The following is a 21,125-nucleotide window of genomic DNA, read 5'->3' as shown; positions in this document are numbered from 1 at the left end:
AAAGACATGTAACAAAAATACTGATAAAACAGATAAAGTGAATCGGCATCAGAGAAGATATTCACAGAGTGAGAAAACTAAGACCAAGTGTAAGAAAGAAAATAAATGTTTTCAGTTCACAAGGGGTCAGACAATTACCATGGCTGAGCTTCAAAGTTGGCTCTGAGATGCCTGGCAGCTAAAGGAAAAAGGGAAATGTGATTTGTAATCAAGGAGTTCTCACAGACAGAAAGGAGGAGGTTTTCTCAAGCCTTGGGGAAAACAGAGCCTATCCTGGGGCTATCCTGAGACTCGTGGTGGGTAGTGGGTGAAGTGCTGGGCTCCACGTATAGTGAGTAGATTCCTTGGGGCTGTTTCTGCAGTGGTCTTTGCAAACACTAATGCTCGACATTCAATGCAACCCAATGAAGGGCATTCTGGAAGAGCTCCAGGATGACCGTGGCACAAACTGGGGCTTTTGCTTGACCTGACCTGAGTGGACTTCTGAGTCCAGAGGGTAAGGCAGAGGCTGAATATGCCTCAGGAGTTCCCTCTGTCCCCAGGATTTTGAAAAACCTTTTTATTGATGTATATTCTACCTACAGCGTGGACATCAGTTAATTCCTCCCTCCTGCATGACTGTGAGGCTGGAGTGACGCCAGGTGGTGCTTGAAGAGAGGGGTGGGAAGGATGGACGGAAGCAGGGATTTGGGGGTGGGTGGGCCTTGAGTTTCTGACCTCACCTCATTCCAAGGCCACTTGAGGCCTCTGGGGTCCAGCAGAAGACTTTCTGTTGGCCGCTGGCTTCAATGTCCAGGGTACTTCCTGCGCCCCCTCCTGCCGAGCACGGCCCAGCTTGAATCCCTCCCTTTGACTTGGGGGAAGCACCGCCCTGCTCTGGCCTCATTTCAGGGGCCAAATATTTCAATTATGAGGACGTGGTCAAGCCCTGCCCACTCCAGCCTCAATGACGGGGTGGTGAAGAGAGGGTGTCTCTAAGGGAAGAGGTGGGTGGCGTGCAGCGGGAGCCGCAGACGGGTGAGGGGACGGGGTGCTCAGCGGGGTTAACCGAGCAGACAGGCCTTCTCTGCAGACTGAGAACAAAACCACCAGCCGGAGGAAAATATGTGTGAGGCATTTTTGTAATTCCAAAAGGCTCGGTCCAGCTCTTGCCCAGACGGTCAATGAATCAAAGTCGGGAAGGGCTTACCTGTCAGCAGGCTTTCTCCTGGCCCCACTCACCAAGGTCCCACCCCTCTGGTCCCAGTAGGCCAGCTGGAAGCCTCCCAGGTCTCCAGAAGGATGGTCCTTTGAAGAAGAGTGTGTCACAAAGGCCAGACATGGGCAGCCCACAGGCAGAACTTTTGGCATCTTCCTTTGCCTGTTCTTCTGGCCTCATCGATGAGAGGGACATAGCAGGCATCATCTGCCACAGTGGGTTAAATGGTGGCCCCTGAAAAGGTATATGTACATCCTAGTCCCTGGAACCTGTGCATGTGTCCTTATTTGGAAAAAGAATCTTTGCAGATGTAATTAAGTTAAGGATCTTGAGGTGAGATCATCCTAGATTATCCAAGTGTGTCCTAAATCCAAGGACAGGTGTCCTTATAAGAGACACACAGAGGAACAAGAGTGGAGAAGGTCATATAAAGGCAGAGGCAGAAACTAGAGTGATGCAGCCCCAAACCAAGGAATGCCTGGGGCCACCAGCGGCTGGAAGAGGCAAGGAAGGGTCCCCCCTAGAATCTTCGGAGGGAGCTCGGCCTTATCGACCCCTTGGCTTTGGACTTGGGCCTCTATAACTGTGAGAGAATAAATGGCTGTTGTTTTAAGCCACCCAGTTTTGGTAAGGTGTTAAAGCAGCCATTAATCTACCCATCTATCCCCCTCCGAGGGGCCATGCATTTTCATTTTGCAGATCATGAAGCTGGTCCCACCCAGCTTAACTTTCTCGGCTCACCTCCCCACTTCCCCTGTCCTTCTGGCCACAGTCCTGGCTCGGTGGTCTGTTAAATGTCACATCTTTTCGCCTTTCCAAACAACTTTGCTCTGGTTCTTCCCTTGGTCTAGAATGCCCTTCCTCTTTTGCTGCATGGAATATACTTTCTGGTTCTTCGAGGCCTGGCTCAAGTGTCACCTCTTCCATGAAGTCTTCCTTGACTCCTTCAGTTGGACTCCTAAGTCCACTTTAGCTCCAATTATAATGTTTGCATGGAGCTCTAGAGTTCACCAAACTCTTTCTTTATATAATCATGTTTCACAAGGACAATGACGCCTGCTCTTTACTGAGCACCTACTATATACAGAGCATGTTGTAGGTACTTTAACGGGTAGTATAAATAATAGCTCCCATTTTCTGAAGGCCCGTGCCAGGCACGTAACTCTGTTACTTTACGTAAAATGAATAGAGCACAGACGAATCACACTCTCAGCTCTGGGAACTGAGAAATGCAGAATCTCGACCCCACCTGGACAGGCCGAATTGGAATCTGCCTTTTGGTGCTATTTTCAGGGGATTCTACACATTCGAATCTGAGAAGGGCTGACCTGTAACACCCAGAAGAGGGCCGGGGCTCTGACATGCCTGGATTTGAAGCCTGGCTCTGTCCTTTCCACCCGCGGGAGCTCAGGCAAGGTGCTTATATTCTCTGTGCCTCAGTTTTCTCATCTGTCACATGAACTCTTATGGCCTTTGAGGGAAGTAGATGTGATGATGCCTAGAACACAGGGTAAGTGGACCAGGTACCATCTGAATGTTCGAGTCCCCTCAGTCTCCCTCTGCTCTCTAGAACTTTCGACTCCCCCACCCCCACCCCACACACACACAGTGGTGACTCTTCTAAGGGAAATCTCAAATCTCCTGGAGGCAGCATAGGGAATATTGGGGCTTATGGGAGGCTTTCTGTCTCCCCCACACCTGCCCCTGGCCCTGGCTGGGGACCCCAGCACACCCCACTCAGTTCGGCCTGCCTCATTTTTAGGTGACTCCCCACCCCTCCAGGACCCTGGGGAGGTCCCGCTTCCCAGCAGCAGTGAACCCTTGAGGGAGACGCTGGAGGAGGGGGAGCAGGGTGTGAGGTCAGCCCAACATCAGCCCCTCTCACTTTTCATGCAGAGGCTGGGAAAGGCCACTGAGCTGGTGCCAGCCACGGGGGAGGTCTGTCCCCTGCTCCGGGGCCAGACCACAGGCAGCCACTGCTGGGCTGCAGCCAGGCCTGGGGGGAGGTGTTCTCAGCCCCCAAGCTCCTCTCTGTCTGGCCCTCAGGACCCCTCCCCGACCCCAGATCCTAGCACCCGCCAAGGGCTCTTCCAAGCAGGTGAGGTCATTCTCTCCACCAGACCAACCCGATGCAAAGAAGTCAGCCACCCACATGGTAGAAGTCTTGTATCCCCAAGTCTCCTGTCCAAACCTTCTCCCTGGGCCCCCCAATTCTTTCCACTTCATTCCCTCCTGGAGGCCCTCAGGAGTGGGCCCCCAACACCTGTTGGGGGAACTAAGCTGGGTGGGCAGAGTGGAAAAAAGAGATAGATTCCCAGACCACCCTCCAGAGTCCACATGGGTCCAGGAGGACAGGCCCCAAGTGGGCCTTCGAACAAACTCGGGGCACTCTGATGCGCAGACAGATTCCAGAACCTCTGGTTCCAGGCGTTATTCACATCCACTGCCCGTAGAACGCAGGCTGCATGATTGTGGTTTATTCTGTGCTCACAGCAACTGTGTTACCACTTGGCCAAGACAAACCTTTTCTTCTGCTTTTTAGGGTTTCCCAATCATCCCGTTCTGGATGCCCAGAATGTTTTTGCCAAAAGCCTGGAGAGGTTTGTGGGTGAGTATGGGTTCCCCTGGCAGACCGCTGAGAAAGTTCAAACCTCTGAGTTAGTCAAAATCAGTAGTTCTCAGCTGGGGACGATTTCATCCCAACCCTCCCATCCCCCCACCACCGGACATTTGGCGATGTCTGGAGACATTGTTGGTTGTCACACACTACTGGTAGCTGTGTTACTTACTATCATCTAGTGGGTAGAGGCCAGGGATGCTGCTAAACATGCTACAATGTACGGGACAGCCCTCGCCACAAAGAATCCAATAGTCATCAGCCCAAATGTCGCCAGTGCCCAGGTAAAGAAGCCCTGGTCAAAATTAATCCTTCAATAGACCCATCATCTCTCAGCATCTAATCTGCTCCCAGACAAGATCCAGCCCTCCCAAGAACTGACTGGATCCACGCCTTCAAGTCTTGTTTGTGGATGTGTGTGCACACATGTATACACACACACACACACACACACACACACACACACACACACACACGGTAACCCTAGAGATCAAGAACAATGCAAATTCATACACAGAAGCATTGGTCAGTCCCTGAAAAGCTCAGAGGATGACAAACCGGGAAGTCTGTGTGCCCCAGACATGTCCCCTCACCTCTCTGAGCCTCTGTTTTTGCATCATAAAATGAGATTGGTTTAAGAGAGCACAGGCTTTCGGGCCAGACTGCCCTGGGTTTAGATCCTGCCTCTGTTCCTGACTACCTACAGGAAGCTGGGCTCCCTATACTTTCATTCTCTGAGTCCCCATGTCCTTGTAAGTACAATGGGGACCCCATGTCTCACCTCATAAGACTGCTGGGAAGACAAAAAGAGATAAACAAAGAAGGCATCCAGCCCAGTGACACCTGTATGGTAGGCATTCCAAGACGGCTCTCTTTCCTGTCATTTTCAAAGTTCACACCAAACCCAGAATCTATGCCAGGGCTAGCCCGCTGCAGCCCATCAGCCTGAGGTTGCAGATAGAATACAGGATACTGCGATTCAGATTTAACTGAATGTCTTGTTAAATTTTTATTTGCTAAATCTGGCCTGCTGCCTGTTCTTGTAAATAAAGCTTTATCGGGACACGGCCATGCCCACTTATTTCCATAATGTCTCTCTCTGGCTTCTTTTTGTGCTACAGTAGAGTCACGTATGTGCAACAGAGACTTCAATGGTCTGTAAAGCTTAAAATAGTACCTGACCCTCTACAGGAAAACTATATTGGGAAATAATTATCTAAGGGTGGTGGGGTGTGTGTCTACAGCCCATGGAGCCATTGCCCCCCAGCCCCCTTTTAGGCAGTGGATAGAGGAGACGTGTAGAGGAAGGTGGGCATTCTTGGTCACCCTGAGGACATAGTATGGAAAAACTTAGAAAGAGCTCTGGCCGGGGGGAATAGGAGCCTGAGGTCTAGACCTGGCCTTTCACTGACTTTCAAGTGACCTTGGCGAAGTCCTTTTCCTTCTCTGGGTCCAGTCCTTATTTCCCTCATTTGTTCATCAAATATTTATTAAATGCCTACTGTGTGCTAGATGCTGCTGGACATGGGTCCTGCTTTCTTGGGGATTCAGTTCAAGTTGGGGGAAGAGATAAGGAAAGTATCCACAATTATACAAGCTGGTATAAGCAGGTGAGAAAACGCCCTGAAGAAAATACCGAAGATGCTGTGGCAGAGTTGGGTGGCCAACGAAGTGACATTTGAGGGGAGGCCTGACGAGGAGGAGGAGCCTCGGTTTCCCCATCCACTGTTTTCTCGGGGTTGCTGGGATGCTCAGGGCAGGAATGGGTCAGCTCTGACATTTCTCCTAAGCCCCTTTGCATGAGACCCTTTGGTCTGGAGAGGAGAGGCCACCAACCAGCAGGGCTGCCACCTGGTGGGAGTTGGGGGTTTGGGGACGGGGAGTAAGTGGGGGAGTAAGGGGTGAAGAGTGGTGAGGGAAGGAAGGCCCTATTCCTGACAGTGGCCAGCAGCTACCTCCCTTCCTGTTTTCCTGTACCCATTCCCAGGAGTGTCCTGTCCCAAGTCCACAGCTGGCCAAACTGGCCTGACACCAGAGGCCAGACCAGAGGACCGGGAGGGCTGTGCTGTATGGACTTCCTGCAGAGCACAGCTTACGCCCCTTGGCCGAGCAGCCCTGGGCACAATGGGCCAGAGGCTGGCTCCCAGCATCTGACCTGGATGTCCTGGGAGGTAAGGAACATGGCCTCGGCCAGTCTGGATGGGAATAGTGGTTGAGGGTGGTGGTTTGACAGCAGTCAAGCCTAGTTTATAGCCCCACCCATGCTCCCCACACCCCCAGAACCTCCGGCAACATTGTTTTATGCCCCCACATTCCATCTTCCACCTGGCAGCTTCTCAGTTCTGAGTTTTCTCACCTGTACCTTTTTTGCCAGATTAATCTGATGAACACATTGTGAACGATGATGGCATGTTGCCGTGCCAGGGGTGTTGGTGGCCCAGTGGAGACTCCACTAGGTCACACATTTACATTTTAATTGAGACCTTCAGCACCCTGAGGCAAACGAGTGACTAATGGTGGAATTTTAGGCACATGGCAAGTTAGTGGGGGGTAAGGCCCCCTGGGTTACAGTGTATAAAAAATAGTCCCTTACAGGTGAACAGGGCTATAAAGTTTACTAAGGTAAAACTCATCTCATAGGCATTCATTTATTTAATTTCATAATAGCCCTACTGAAAAGGCAGGTCTCATTTTAAACTTTCATTCATGCATGCATTCAGTGCCTGGCTCTGTGCCAGGTACTAGAACCCCGGAGTGAAAATACAAGATCTTTTTGACAGGGTAGCCATGTGGTCATTGTAATACAGAAGACAACTGCCAAAAGGAGCCAGGAGGAAATGGAGCCTCGGAGAAATAGTGGGTGTCCCTGGGAGGACTAAATGTACCCCAGCCTTTGACTCTTGGTCCAGTTCTCCTTCCTCAGTAGCAGTGTGGCCCAAAGTGGGGTCTGCTGCTCTCCATTCTCAAGGGAAGTTCTTTGGTGGTGAGAAAATGGAAAACTTTTGCATCAAAAAAGTTGGCGAAACACTGGTTTAAACAAAATCGAAAAAGATGTCTTCGTTGCAGGACTTCTCAGAGCCTTTAGGACAGTCAGGTGGGGGTAGAGCATGTAGCGTGGATCTTGCAGGACTACATTCTGTAGACATGGTCTGGGAAATGCTGATCTGTCCACTTCTTTTACTCTCCTTTCCCAAAGGCCAGCACACTGAGGCTGCTGCAGGGCCGTGTTCTGTCTGCAGGCCTTTTCTCTTCCATGCTCCCGGACTTGCAGCATGAACTGGGCTTCTTGAACAGAAGGGTAGAAGGAGGAGAGTCTACTGAGCACAGCTCCTCCAGCCCTAAAGCTCAACTTCATCTCATACCTGCCAGGCCAGGGATTGGAGTTGAACTCCAGGTGCAGGGCACATGGCTCCCACAGGAAAGGTCCCTGCAGAGATGCCCCCATTCACTCCCAGCCATACCAGGCCTGGCCCAGGGACCGAATCAAGGCTGGGGCCCAAATAATCTTTCCGAAAACACAAATCGACTGCTGCAGCTCCTGTTTAAAACCCTCAGTGGCTCCCCAGCACCCTCAAGATCAAGTCCAAAGCCTCAACCTGTGCTCGGCTCATCCCTGAGACCCATCACTTTCTGCATTATGCTCTAGCAAAATCAATCTGCTTGTGGTCCCCAGGACACACCGTGCTCATTTCTGCTTCTCTGCGTCTGAGCACCCAGTTCCCATGCCTAGAACATCCTTCCCATTCTTTTTCCTCTGCATGATTTCATTCCTCCTTAGAGGTTCAGTGTCGGCCTCTTCTGCGAGAATCCTCCCTGCACTCCCAGGCTGGCCTCTCCCCCACATTCTAGGAAGTGATCTTGTGTGAGTCCATCTCCCCAGCTGGATCGCAGACCCCTATTCTGTCCCCATAAAGCCTCAGAGCTGCACAGAGGCCCATTCCATTGCCAGCACCCATGAACATGTACTGACTCCTACGTATCAGGAGATACATGGGGTCTCCAGGGAAGAGCATAGGCCCACAGATGGGCTGTGTGGCTTTGGGCAAGTTCCTGGACCTCTCCGTACCTTCTTCTCTTCTGTAGAATGGGATTACTCTGAGTCGATCGATGCATGTGCTAAGCGATGTTACACTATGATGATGATGGTGGCATCAGTACCAGGGTCCCTGTGTAAGCTCTGTCACTGACTGGCTAGCCCTGGGCAAGAGCCTGTTCCCAGCTGAGCCTCAGCATCCCCAACTTCAAAAGGAGGCTGTGGGATGATTGATCCCTGTAGTGGGTTGAATGGTGCCTCCCTCCCAAAGATACATTCACATCCCTGAACGAATCAGTGTGACCTTATCTAGAAAAAAGATCTTTGCAGATATAATTGAGTCGAGGATCTCTAGATGAGAGCATCCTGGATTATCCAAGTGGGCCCCGAATCCAATGACAAATGTCCTTGTAAGAGAAAGGCAGAGGGAGATTTGAGACACACAGAGAGGAAGGCCATGTGAAGAAAGAGGTGGAGATTGGAGTGATGCAGCCACAAGCTAAGGAATGCCTGGAGTTACTGGGAGCCAGCTGGAAGAGGCAAGGAAGGATTCTTCTCTAGGAGCCTTCGGAGGGAACGTGGCCCTGCCAACACCTTGATTCCAGACTTCTGGCCTCCAGAACTATGAGAGGATAAATGTCTACTGTTTGAAGTCACCCTGTTTGTGGTAATTTCTTATGGCAGTCACAGGAAACCAGTACAACCCGTAAAGGGCTCTTCTAGTTCCAACAAAGACTGACTCAGAGATTCTCACAATTGTCAGACATGTTCCCATGGGCAGCCCCAGGGTCCTCGAAGCCTGCGAATCTGACTCGAGAAAAAGAAACCTTATTTTTCTAAGATATCGATCCTGGAACACCTACCCTTCCTCTCTCATCATCCCTCAATGACCTACCAACACCTGAGCAGTTAGAACCGGAGGAAGCCTTTGAAATCCTCCCTTGTGATTCTGTGCCTTAGCTCAGACTGTTTCCTGGTGCCTCCATCTGCCGCTTGTCTACTCAGTCCCCAAGTGAGCTCAGATATCTCCTTCTTGGTAAAACCTTTTCCAAACGCTCACCCACCAGCTGCCTGGCAGAGTTAACTCTTGGCTCCTTGTCTTTCTGATATAGCAGGGGTCATGTCTTTATTCATTCCTCTATTGTCAACATTGAACTCAATCCCCAGCCCAGAGCAATCCCTCAATCCATAGGTCTTGGTGAGAAGGTGTGCTCCAGTCAAACACCTCCAGGTTCCAGGTAAGGACACCAAGCCTGGGTTTGCTCATGGCCACCGGATAGATGGTGTAAGAGGCCCCCTGACAGTAGAGTTGAAACTCTGGCTTCAGCCACTTGCACATGACTCTACCTCTCTGAGCCCCAGTTTCTTAATCAGTAAGAAAGGGAAAAGAATGTATGTATGGCAAGGGACAAGAAAGCGTTTTAGAGTGACGGCCTCATGACAGCTGCTCTCTTAGGGCTGCGGCCCCTGCTATCGGGCTGGGATGAAACCTGGGTGTCTCCTCTCTGGTCTCTGTCATCCAAACACAGAGAGGCCTGCCCGGGTGTGCTCATGGCTTTGGCCTGTAACCCTTTCTGGGGTAATGAGTTCCATAAGTTTATCTTTGCTGGTACTGTGAATTCCTGTTTATCCAGAGGCCCACAGAAATAAACAGAATACTCGGATGACCAGAATTTTCCATCTCAGCATGTTCAAAGATAACCCGAGTCACAGTTGTCCCCTGGGCCTTGCAAGACCCTGAGGGCCCGCCACAGACACATAAACACACATACCCCCATGGCATTTGGTTGCATTTCACCATTTGGTGGAGTCGGTTATAGAAGTGCAGACCACTGGGGCTAGAAGGGCCTCGAAGAACCCCTGTGGGTTTCACACTGGGCCCTGAGGAGCCCTGTGGGGTGGGGAGGTGACCCAGGGCTGTTTTGGGGTAGGGTGGGGAATAGGGCACACCGAGAAGACAGAGCTCAGGGTTTTACATGTTAGCATAGCACGTGAGGGGTTCCTTTAAGAAGGGGAGATTCTTTTGCTAAAAACAAAATAAAAACACCCACGAAAGCTCAGACATGACCAATGTAGTTCAAATCTTTACAAAAGAAACCTCTGGGGCCCTGAGCACTGGAGCAACTCGGCAGAGGTCATCTGGCCAATTGTGCACTGGCGGGCTGGATCCCCAGGCCACAAAGCGTGGCGCGCTTACTGCCATCCTGCCCCATGACTCCTACTGAACAGAACACCCTCTGCCTTGACCATCCCCCCGCTGGGACTTGACTGGGCTTCCCTCGTTTATCCCAAAGTGACATCCTTCCAGCTCTGAAGAAAGGGACCTGCTCAGGGGCCCAGGGTTTGCTAATAAGTCTGTGGTCACTCTCCCTACGCAAGTCATCTTCTGCAGGAAAGAAAGAGTCCTGCCCATGCAGCCCGCCCCTCGTCCTTCCTGTCTGGACACCTGTGTTGGGAGGAGCTGGGCAACAGCCAGGCAGCAGGCTTCACACGGGGGCATTTGAGGCTCTCGTGGGCAGCACAAAGTGATCGGCAGCTCAGGCTGCAGAATCGGACTCCTTCTCTCCCTCAGTGTATGTATAAAGAGTCCCTGCCATGTGGGGATTATTGGTAAGCAAGACCCAGGAGGCCCTCCAGCAGCCTGCCATCTTGTGAGAAGACAGACATAGAAGCAACTCAGACGCTGAGCTATTTAGGGGAGCAACGGCAGGGGGAGTAACACTGGCACATAAAGAGGAATTGAAGTAAGCCAGGCAGAAGAGTAGGGGGAAATGGTGTAAGAAGACAGACTGACCAAGGCAGATTGTGACATTAAATGAGATGATGCATATAAGATTCTTAGCATCATAGAGGCCACAGGGGTTCAAACTGTGATAGCAGTTCTTGTGGTTCCTTGTCTAGAATGGCTGAATCAGGGTATCTTGAAGGTCATCTAAGCCAGTGGTTCTTAACCAGAAGTGATTTTTCCTCAGGGGACATTTGGCAATGTCTGGAGACATTTTTGATTGTCACAAAGGTTAGGGAGGGCAGTGCTATTGGCTTGAGTGGGTAGAGACCAGAAAGGTCGCTGTAAATCCTACAGGTGCGAAGGGCGGCCCCCACCTCAAAGAATGTCAGTCATGCCAAGGTTGAGAAGCCTGGCTCTCAGTTCGCCTACCTCAGAATTCACTCCCCTCTGAATTATCTGTATCGACTAGTTGACAAGCCTGCACTTGAGCACCTCCCAGTGACAGGGAGCTCACTACCCCCTCAGGCAGCTGGTTCCATCTGTAACTCAGTAGATTCACAATGTTCCTTCGCATAAGGACTTGAAATCCCTTTCACATTTCTATAACCTCCAAGCCTTTGTCCTAGTTCTGGCCCTGGAGTAGCATGAAAGGCCTTCAAATATTTGAATCGTCCCTACTCCAGGCCAAACAGCCTTCATGAGACCCAGGAAGTTTGACCAGGGTCAGAAAGTGGTCCCGTGCCTGTATGAAAAAGCACATGATGTCACCACGCCCCCTTAGAAGCCAACATGCCCAGCTGGTGGGGAGGTCCAGCCTCCGATGTCCCGTGTTCTCCTGCCTGCTGCATCATGCTCTCATGCGGCTTCTCTGAGCCTCGGTTTTATCTTCTGTAAAATGGGTAGAAAGTCACCTGCCTGACCTTTCTTGTTTAGCTCCGCAATGCTCAGGGGAGGTAGCAGGTGGGAAGATGCTCTGAAAGGCAACGACCCTGCACAGAACAGTGCAAAGAGTTAATATCTTCATGCCCAAGGTGTACCCTTCCCCTAGATCTGCATCATTGGCCAGGTATTTTCACGTGACTGTCTTCCTCCCTGTTCGCTGATAGAAGAGGCAGAGCGGCAACGGCGATCCCATTTTACAGACGAGCAAACTGCAGGTCAGAGACCGCATTTGAGACACAGCAGGGGCAAATGCTGAACCCGATCCTCTGGCTCCAAATACAGGACCATAAATGCTAGAGCCATGGCGGCTGAAGGAGGCCAGGACGAGGAGGAAGAAGAACATGCCAGGCTGAGAAGATGAGGGGCCGACGGGCGCCATCGGTGGGAAGCGCCCACCATCACCGGGGCCTGCTCCCTCTCCGCACGCACTTCTTTTGTCCCTTCAAAGCTGTCTGTAGTTGGTTTACGCGAACAGAAGTGGAGGGGTAGCCAGGAGCCCACAACCAGGGCACCTGCTCCTCTCTCACACCTCCCCTCCCCTTTCGTTTCCTCTTGTGGCTTGAGTTTCCTTCCTCCCTTCAAAGCTCATGGTTTCTCTCCTTTAGAAGCCACTTTTTCTTTCTTGGAATCTGCCCAGGATGAGACACCTGTGTTTCTGTTTCAATTTCTCCTCAGGCACCCGTGTTTCCTGGGAAGGTCAGGGAGGGGGACGTGGCTTCTGGGCAGCAGGTCATCATCTGTCTCCACCAGGCCGGGAAGCTGGTGTCTGAGAGGCCCCAGTCCTTCTGTTTCCAGGCCCTGACACCTGACAACCCTCTCTTTTTCTGCCTCCCTATGTGTCATCAGTTGGCTATCTTCACTCAGATCTTAGCCTCAGAGACTCACAGCTTCAGAGATGGGAGGTTTTTTGTCGGAATCCGGGCTCAGAGAAGGGCAGAAGCTTGCTAGAGGGAACACAGCTGGCTATGGGCAGATGGGAGTTCCCTGCCCTTCCCACTGTGCCGAGCAGAAATCCTTTCTCGGCCCCTCCTTCACTCTCACCCAGCCCCTCAGAACATGTCCTGAGTGTGCTTCTGCCCCCTCCACCTGTGACGTCTTGTTCTCCCCCTCACTTCCTTGCCTGACTCATTCTTCAGGACTCAGCTTAGTATTACCTACTCCAGGAAGCCTCCCTGGAATGCTTCTCCCTCCTTCCAGTTCCCTAGGCTGAGAGGTGTTCTCTTCTCTTTCCACGGCACTACACTAACATGGCTTCATGTGCAAAACAGGTTCCATTCACACCAGGACCCCGCTCACCCTAACCCCGGCCTGTGCCTTCTGGTGCCATGAATGAAATTACTTCTCTGCTCTCCCTTTACTTGGGAGCTCCCTGAAGGCCCCATCTTAAACATTTTCTTTTTAAGACAGCTTTATCGAGATAGAATTTACACAGCATACAAATTGCTCATTTAAATGATTTTTAGTATATTCACGAATAGTTGCAACCATCACCACAGTCAATTTTTGAATATTTTCATCACCTCAGAAAAAGGACCATATCTTTTGGCTATCACCCTGAGCAACCACTGAGCAACCACTGAGCAACCCTGAGCAACCACTAATCTCCTCTCTGCCTCAATGGATTTGCCTGTTCTAGACATTTCTTATGGGTAAGATCAAACAATATGTGGACTTTTGTGACTGGATTCTTTCCCTCGACATGATGTGTTTCAGGTTGATCCACGCTGTAGCATGTATCAGACCCCAATCCTTTTTTAATGGCTGAATAATATTACATTGTATGGATAGACCACATTTATCCATTTGGGTTGTTTCTACCTTTTGGCTCTTATGAATAATGCTGCCATGAACATTCCTGTACACATCTTTGTGTGGACATGTTCATTTCTCTTGGGTATATAGCTAGGAGTGGAATTGCTGGGGCAGACTGTAACTCTATGTTTAACTGTTTGAGGAACTGCCGACTGTCTCCTAAAGGGGCTGCACCATTTTGCATTCCTATCAGGAGCGTGTGAGGGTTCTGATTTCTTCACATCCTGTCCAGTTATCTGACTTTTTGATTCTGGACTTCCTAGGGGGTGTGAGGTGGTGAGCCTTACATCTTTCATTTGCTGGAAGCAGACCCAGGGCTGGGAGCCCAACTTTTCACTTCTGCTGAGGGGACTTTAGGCAAAGTCTCTTCACCTCGCTGAGCCTCATGATTCTCTTCTGTAGAATGGAATATGGTAGGTGGTCGAGAGACAGTGAATGTGAAGTACTTGGCACAGTCAATATGAGCTCAATCACTGTAGACTACAGTAACAGCTACGATAATCACTCTAAAAGCCTCGAAGTTTCTGGCACGCGGTGGGCCCTCGTGGATGTGGGTGGAGTGACTGGCAGCAAGTGTGTCCCGAGGAGGGTGCCAGCTGAGGACCTGGCCTGGATGACAGGGTCCAGGGAAGCACTCACAGCCTCACGTCCAAGGGCCCCTTGGCCGAAGCCCTGTCCAGGCCGGCTCTTGTCTGGCATGGGGGATAGTTTTCTTTCTACAGGCATTTGGAGACTCAGCACATGCAAGCCTGCTCCTCCTGATGGTTTGAGTTAGAAAGCAGCTGATGCCTTCTGGAAAAACATTATTGTTGGAGGCCAGTCTTCTTATTGGCAGAGCTGACTGCCCTGGCCTGGCACTCCAAGCACAAAAGCCTTTGCTGGCAAAATCGAAGCCTCCTCATGGGGAGCTTCCCTTCCCCCGCTCCCTCCCGCTCATCCAGCCTCCGCTGGGCAGGGCAAACACTGGCTGTCAGCCGGGAGGGAGTCGGGACAAGAATCCTCTGGCTGTCTGGGCCCATCCACCCAGCAGCATGTTGGTGGACCGAGGTCTGACTCAACTCCTAGCCTGGCAGAGGTGGTGCCCTCTGGGGAAAGGGGAAGCGACTGGGAAGAGAACAGGGCCAGGAGGAAAGTGGCAGCAGGCTGGCTGGACACTGAGCTTGGAAAAAGAGAAACGGTGTTACTGCTTTCATTGGACAGATGAGGAAACTGAGACTCAGAGAGGTGATGTCACCTGCCCACGGTCACAGAGTCAGCAGGTGGTAGCCTGAGGACTGGATCCCAGGCCAGCGCCAAAGCCCCACCTTTCCTTTTCGCTCGGAGAATGGGAATAAAGTGCTTTACGAAGCAAAAGGCAGGGGACACATATCATTCTTACTGCTCTTTTCCTTGTCCAGATCTGCCCCTTACCTCCTCACCTCGCTGTCCCAGAGCAGCCCAGGGGAGGTGGTCAGAAGAGGCTGGCGGGGCCTCCCTTCATGCGGGCCATTGGCTCTGCTGTGGCTTCTGCTTGGTCACTGACAGTTAGAGCTGCATGACTGGGGCTGCCTTATCTCCTCGAGGACAGCAGGCTTGTGCTCTGAGAAGCCTGGCTTCAGATGAGCAGTGACGATTGTCAAGATCTGCAGCACCCTGATAAAGCCATGGCAGCACGGGACCAGACGGATGGAAGGTCCCCTCACACCCCTTCCTTCACTGCCCTGACTGCCCCAGCTTCTTAAGCTCCTTTCCCTGCCTCACCAGGACAGATGGCTCCCCCAGGGCCTGTCCACTCCGGCCCTGGGACACCCACCGTTAACCATCTTAGGTGTCCCTGGAGCCCTTGCCCGGTCTCCCATTTCTGAAGTCAAAATGTCACTCAGATTCTGTCTCCTCTGGGCTTCCCCTGCCATGCCTGTCCTGAGCCCAGCTCCTTCTTTGCTGCCTTTAGTCGCTAATTGACTGCCTCCCTGGCTAGACAGTGATTTCCTTAGGACCAGAGGACACATCTTATACCTCCCTGCCTCCTAGGACTTGGCACAGTGCCTGGCGCACAGGTGCTCAGGGAGAAACGAGCTCAGGAATTATAAGAGTAATGATGACGGTTACGATGATAATGATGATAATGATGGCAGCCACTGTGTCCTGAACACTGACCTTGAGCCTTTACCTGCTCAGCTGTTTACCTAGATATGTCACGTAACCCCCCTGACAACTCAGAGACTCAGGTGCTACTAAGCGCATCTTGTAGAGGAGAAAAGGCCACCCAGAAAGGAAGGCCTGGACCTCAGACTGTACGGAGGCGTGGTGCTGGGAAGGCCTCAGTTTCCTCTGCTTTACGGGAGCCTGACACCTGCTCTCCTTTTTTCCCTCCAGGTGGTCGTGTGGGTCAAACAGCACAACGAGCACGCTGTCAAGTGCAGACAGCTGCCCAAATCCACGGCACGGTGAAATAAATGTTTATTGGAGGGCCTACTCAAGCCCGGCTAGCCGGGAAGGAATGGGGATTTTTAACATTCCCTTTCCCACCTGTTCTTTAAGGATAATAGTGAAAATAAAGATAATTACAGTAACCTTAGCCCCTTATGGGAGGACCGGGTACTGGACCGGTTGGTGCCAGCCCACGGATCCCGACATCCGGCACCCTCAGCAACTTTCCTCCTCCCATGCCAGCTCCAGCTGCACAGGCTGTCTTTCTGCCCTAGTTAGAGTCGAGCTGCTGCCCAGGCCATGCTCTCTGTTTGGGTTCTCCTGTTCTGCTCTCCTGACTCTGCTGAGATGTCAGCCCGGCTAGGCAGCCTTCTCCAGCTCCTGGTCTGTGCCCATAAGAGGCTGGCAGAGCCCTAACCCTCCTCGGTGGCACTCATCTTTGCTCTAATGAAATAATTAACCACAAAATTATGACATCAGTCTCTCCTGCCAGGCCAAAGGCTCTGTGGGGGAGGGCCCCTGACTTGTTCGGTCTGCGTCCCAGGGCCAGACACTTGGCAGGTGGGTTTAAGTGAAGGCTCACTGACTGATGGCATGAATGAAGGAGGGAATGGGTGGATATTTCATTCAGCTCTATCCTTCATCAAAGCTCAGCGGGGCTGTGCTGTGAGCCATGTTGCATCCAGCCAAGAATGCTAATTGATCTTGATATGTTAGAGGTATATGGCGCATGAGCTCTGGAGTCAGATGGCATCTGAATCCCAGCTCTGCCACCTCTTAGCCGGTAATGTTGAGAAAGCGGCTCGACCTCTCTGGGCCTAACAATAAAATCAAGATAATGATAGGACCTCATTGGTGCTATTGATAGAGGCTTATGTAAATTAAAGATTACAATGAGAGTGACTGCAATTATTATTATTATTGCTAGTAATGACTCAGAGGATTCCTCCCCCACAATTAATATCTTTGTCATGTAACAGCAGGGGCCCAGGTCATGACAACAGAGTTGGAAAGGCCTGGGAAGAGAGCCAGAAGCCTAGGGCTCCAGCTCAGTGGCCCAGTCGGTCGTGTGACCAGGAGGAAGTCACTCCATCTTGCCTGCTAGCCAGATGACTAACACCCGCAGCAATCTTACCTCACAGGGGTGTGGGAGAAGATCAAACAGAGACATGAATGAGAACTAGTCTCTCTGCAGTTATTTGTTGAATACCTACTGTGTTCCAAGGCTCAAAGAGGACCAGTGAACAAGACCACAGGAGCCCTCCCCCTGAGAAGCCAAACACTAAGGGATTACTACAAAGTGAGCAAGTGCCCTATAAACGCTTATTCTGCTTGAGGAAGGGGCCATGTGGCAGCCGAGTCATCTCTTTGAGTTTGAAGTACAACCTAATGGTTCAGTGGAGATGTACTTCCCTTCCTGCCTCCTTCTAGTGATGTGATCCAGGCACCTCCCTCACCCTCAAAGCCTCTGAGTCTCCATCCATGAAACAGGCTTTGAGGCGGGCATAAAATATACCTTCCTCACCACAGTGGTATAAGGATAAAGTGAGTTCTGTGTATGAGGGCTTAGCACGGAGCCAGACACGGCTCTCTCACTGCGTGGTGGTTATTGTTAATGCCCTGAACTCGCTGTGACCTTGTCATAACCTTGTCTCCTGGCCCTGAGTTGGCTCCTGGGGTTTGTGAATGAGATACAGCTGTGTCATTGTTCTTCAAGGAAAGAGAGACCTGGAGTGTGGCTGGTACCTGGAGACTGAGTTCCCTTTCTATCTCTCGGCCGACTTTTGTTACACACACGTACATGACTATATAGGAATATAAGAAAAATTGGAAATAGTCCAAACTGTTAATTATAGAGGGTAGGATGAAGACATCCATCAATTACCTTTTACTTATATGTATTATTTGAACAATAGATTACTTTTCGTGGTTTGCGTTTCTTTATTGTGATAAAATATATATAACATGAAATTTCTCATTTTAACTATTTTTAGGTGTACGGTTCAGTGGCATTAAGTACATTCATATTATTGTGCAACCATCACGATCACTTCCAGAACTTTTCCTTCTTCCTTAACTCAAATGCTGCACTAACTCCCCATGCATCCTCCCTCCAGCCCCTGAAAACCTCTATTCTACTTTCTGTCCCTATGATTTTAGCTTTTCTAGATATCTCATGTAGATGGACCCATACAATACTTGTCCTTTTGTGACTGGCTTATTTCACGTAGCATAGTGTCTTCGAGGTTCATCCACATTGTACCATACGTCAGAATTGTATTCTTTTTAAGGCTGAATAATATTCAATAGATTATTTTTGCAATTGGCAAAAAATACAGATTGAAAAAAAAAAAAAACCCAAATAGAATGACTGTATGAATGACTGAAGAACGGGTGGGTGAATGCCAGGGGTCGTCCAGGAGTGACTTCAACTCTGTGAACTTCGGAGAGGGGGCAGCAGGTCAGTGAGTGACAACTTGGGGACAGGCACCCCGTGAATCAGCCCTGGGCTTCTTCTATCATGAGAGGAGGGAGTTAGGCCTCCTGTCGCATGGCCAAGTGGACAATGAAGACACTCAGCCTACCAGCCAAGGGCTGTGACTCACAGGCCATGAGGCCAGGCAGGGCCCCCACGCTTGGCCCCTGATGCCCCAGCCATTCAACCTGGGCAGTGAGCGGTATGGAGTTCCCAGTCGCCTTCTGATACGGGCCCTGCTCCCAGGCTCTGGGGACGACCCAATCGGCCCGCTGAGTAAAGAGGCTCCAGACAATCCCTCCTTTCATAAACTTCCACTGCTGACTAATGCCTCCCAGTCACGCTGGGCCCTTCCACCCCAAAACCCATCCCTGGCCTGGAGCTGGCCCTGTGGGATTTTGAGGGAGGCTCTCCCTGGCCCTTGGTGCTGCCCTCATGCCCTGTCCCATCCAGCCTCTGGGCCCTGCTTGTCAGCCCTCTCCAGGGCCAATTTCCCTTCCCTCTTCTCTTCCTCCTGTCAACCCCAAGCTCTCCCAAGCCCTCACCTTTGGGTCTGGTCAAGCCTTGAGTGGGTCCTGCCATAATCGAATCTCCACTGAGGGGCTTCTTGTAAACCCTCCTCCTGCCCATCCCTGGCCTTTCCCATTAAGGCTGGGGGGTCACCGGGAGAAGACTCCAATGTGGGGATTTCAGGCACTTGAGCAGGTGGGCAGGCGAACTATTTCTGATCATGTGTGCAGGGGCATCTTAAGGTGCCCTAATTCCTTCAAGGCACATAGAGAGACGTTGTGGAAAGAGATGGGCTTTGGAGTCAGGCCTGAGTTCAAATTCTGACTCTGCCACTTACTAGCTGGGTAACCATAGGCAGGTAACTTAACCTCTCTGAGTCTCTCTTTATCTGTTAAAAAAAAAAAAATGGAATGGGGGTGGGAATGATAATCCCTTATTTCCAGAATGGATGTGAAGCATCTTCCAGAGAGACTCTCAACTCATTCTTGGTGGAGGTGACAGTCCCAACAGAGGGGCTCAGGATGTGGTGTTGGCGATGCCTCGGGGATCACCCGCTCTCCAACAGGAGGCCTTGGCTGAGGAGTGTGCGGCTGGTAAGAGATAAGCTGAGTCCTTATGATGTCTTGGCCCTCATGGTGGCTTGATTCACCAGCTGAGAAATGGCCTCTTGTTCTCAGAGTTGATGGGAGGGTGAATGACATTCTTTTATAAACTATGTGAGGGCTGGGAGCTGCATTCCTAGAGGGGAGCCTGGCATAGACAGACAGTACAAGACATCAGATGATGAGAAAAACTATCCCTGTTTGGTTCTGGAATGGAATCACTTCTCTTTTTTTGTGAGGTGATGGGAAGGGAGAAAGGGCCATTGCCAGCTTCTCTTGCTAATGAGGCCTACTGGAGGGGAATGTGGGAACGACTTGGCAGGATCCGAGAGGCAGCTTGGAAAACCGGGAAAAGCTCCTGCCTGGGAGGCAAGAGCTATGGTGAGGTCCCAGTTGGGCCTCCCACCAGCCGTGTGGCCGTGGGTGAGTCACAGTCTCTCCGGGTGACACGGCTCTTATCTACAAAGGGAGGAGGGTAAGACGTGAGGTCTTTTCAGGCCCTTTTTGTCTCTAAGATTCTCTAACACTGCACCATCTCTTTAAAGATGAAAAGCAGAGATGCTGAGCTGAAACAGATGTGGCGGATAAAGCCAAGATAATCAGCCCAGCGGTTTCTCTCCCTCCAATGCCCTGCGTCAGCAAGGCCTTGGGTGAATTCTGGCGTTTGCTCATTTCGATAGGTAATCAAGGCAAGATCTGTGGGCCCAACTTCCGGAAGAGGGGCTGATCGAACAGTTTTTGCCTTCGATCTTTCTTTCTTCCTTGGTGGCATGTATGTGTTGTGGACCCTCTGAATCCCTGAGGCTCCAGGCTGGCTCCCAACACTGAGCATTTCCTACATACGGTTTTTTTTTTTTGTTTAGACCCCCACATCCTCCTGACCTTCCACAGCTGGAGCCTGGGGTTGCCCATTCACTAAAGAAGTATTTAGTATGTGTCTCTCCAGTGGCTGGGGCCAAGATAAAAGGTTCTGGGGCACGTGTACCAGAGGGAATTCCCACAAAGTGCTGGTGTGTGAGATAACTATGCTTCTTGCCCCCGAGGGGCCCGTGAGCCAGGAAAGGAGATGAGAGGTGAGCCAGTATCCATGGGCAAAGCAGCAAGCGGGGAAAGAAGGGCTCAAGGTGGCAGAGTGGCACATCCTGCTGCCCCTTGGAAAGGTGGGAGGAAAGGGAACTGGGACGGACGAGGGAATGACATGAGCAGGTGACAAATTTAAGCGGCACACAGCTAGCTCTGAGAGATTTTGTTTTAAAGTAACTTCCACCCATTTCCATCCCAGACCTGGTTTGTCTCCATCATCACCTTGATTGAATTTGTTTGTTATCTGAAGCCCCCCTCTAGAAGGAAAGCCTGAAGAGGGAAAGCATGTTGCTGCCTAGTAAACAATGTCCACCCAGTGCCCGGACAGAGCCCCGCACAGAGAAGGTGCTGGAAAAGTCCATGCGGCGTGTGCAAAGACATTTGTGCAGACGAGGGAAAAAAATCGAAGTTGTGTTTCAGGATGGTGGAGTCGCAAGGCCGAGTCAAAGCTGGGAAAAGAGGTCGAACATTCCACCTTTTAAGAACCGAAGACATTTGTTTCTTCTTCCTTCCTAATCAGTGGTTTCTTGCCCTTTACTGGAGCCTTTCACTGGAGCATCTGGGTCTGGAACGCGGACGTGCGTGGGAGGGATATGAAACTGTGCCGGCAGACCTGAGAAAAGAATCGGTCTTTGTCCTCATCTTCATGTGCACCTGTCGTCCCAAACCCTTGACAAACATTGTGTCATTCACCTTCCCAACCTCTCTGTGGACT

General features: G+C 51.1%; 1 long non-coding RNA gene across 1 annotated transcript in view; it reads left to right on the top strand.

Annotated features, from left to right (window-relative positions):
* The first annotated feature begins 18,102 nt into the window (after positions 1–18,102).
* The window catches only part of LOC112480492, a 4,903-nt gene continuing 1,880 nt past the window's right edge, over positions 18,103–21,125 (top strand). The window contains exon 1 of the long non-coding RNA XR_003046608.1: positions 18,103–19,318. This is a non-coding gene — a long non-coding RNA (uncharacterized LOC112480492). The remainder of the gene's footprint in view (positions 19,319–21,125) is intronic.

The sequence above is a fragment of the Pteropus alecto genome, unplaced genomic scaffold, assembly GCF_000325575.1.
Source record: "Pteropus alecto unplaced genomic scaffold, ASM32557v1 scaffold190, whole genome shotgun sequence".
NCBI lineage: Eukaryota > Metazoa > Chordata > Mammalia > Chiroptera > Pteropodidae > Pteropus > Pteropus alecto.
This window is presented reverse-complemented; position numbering and strand designations above follow the sequence as displayed.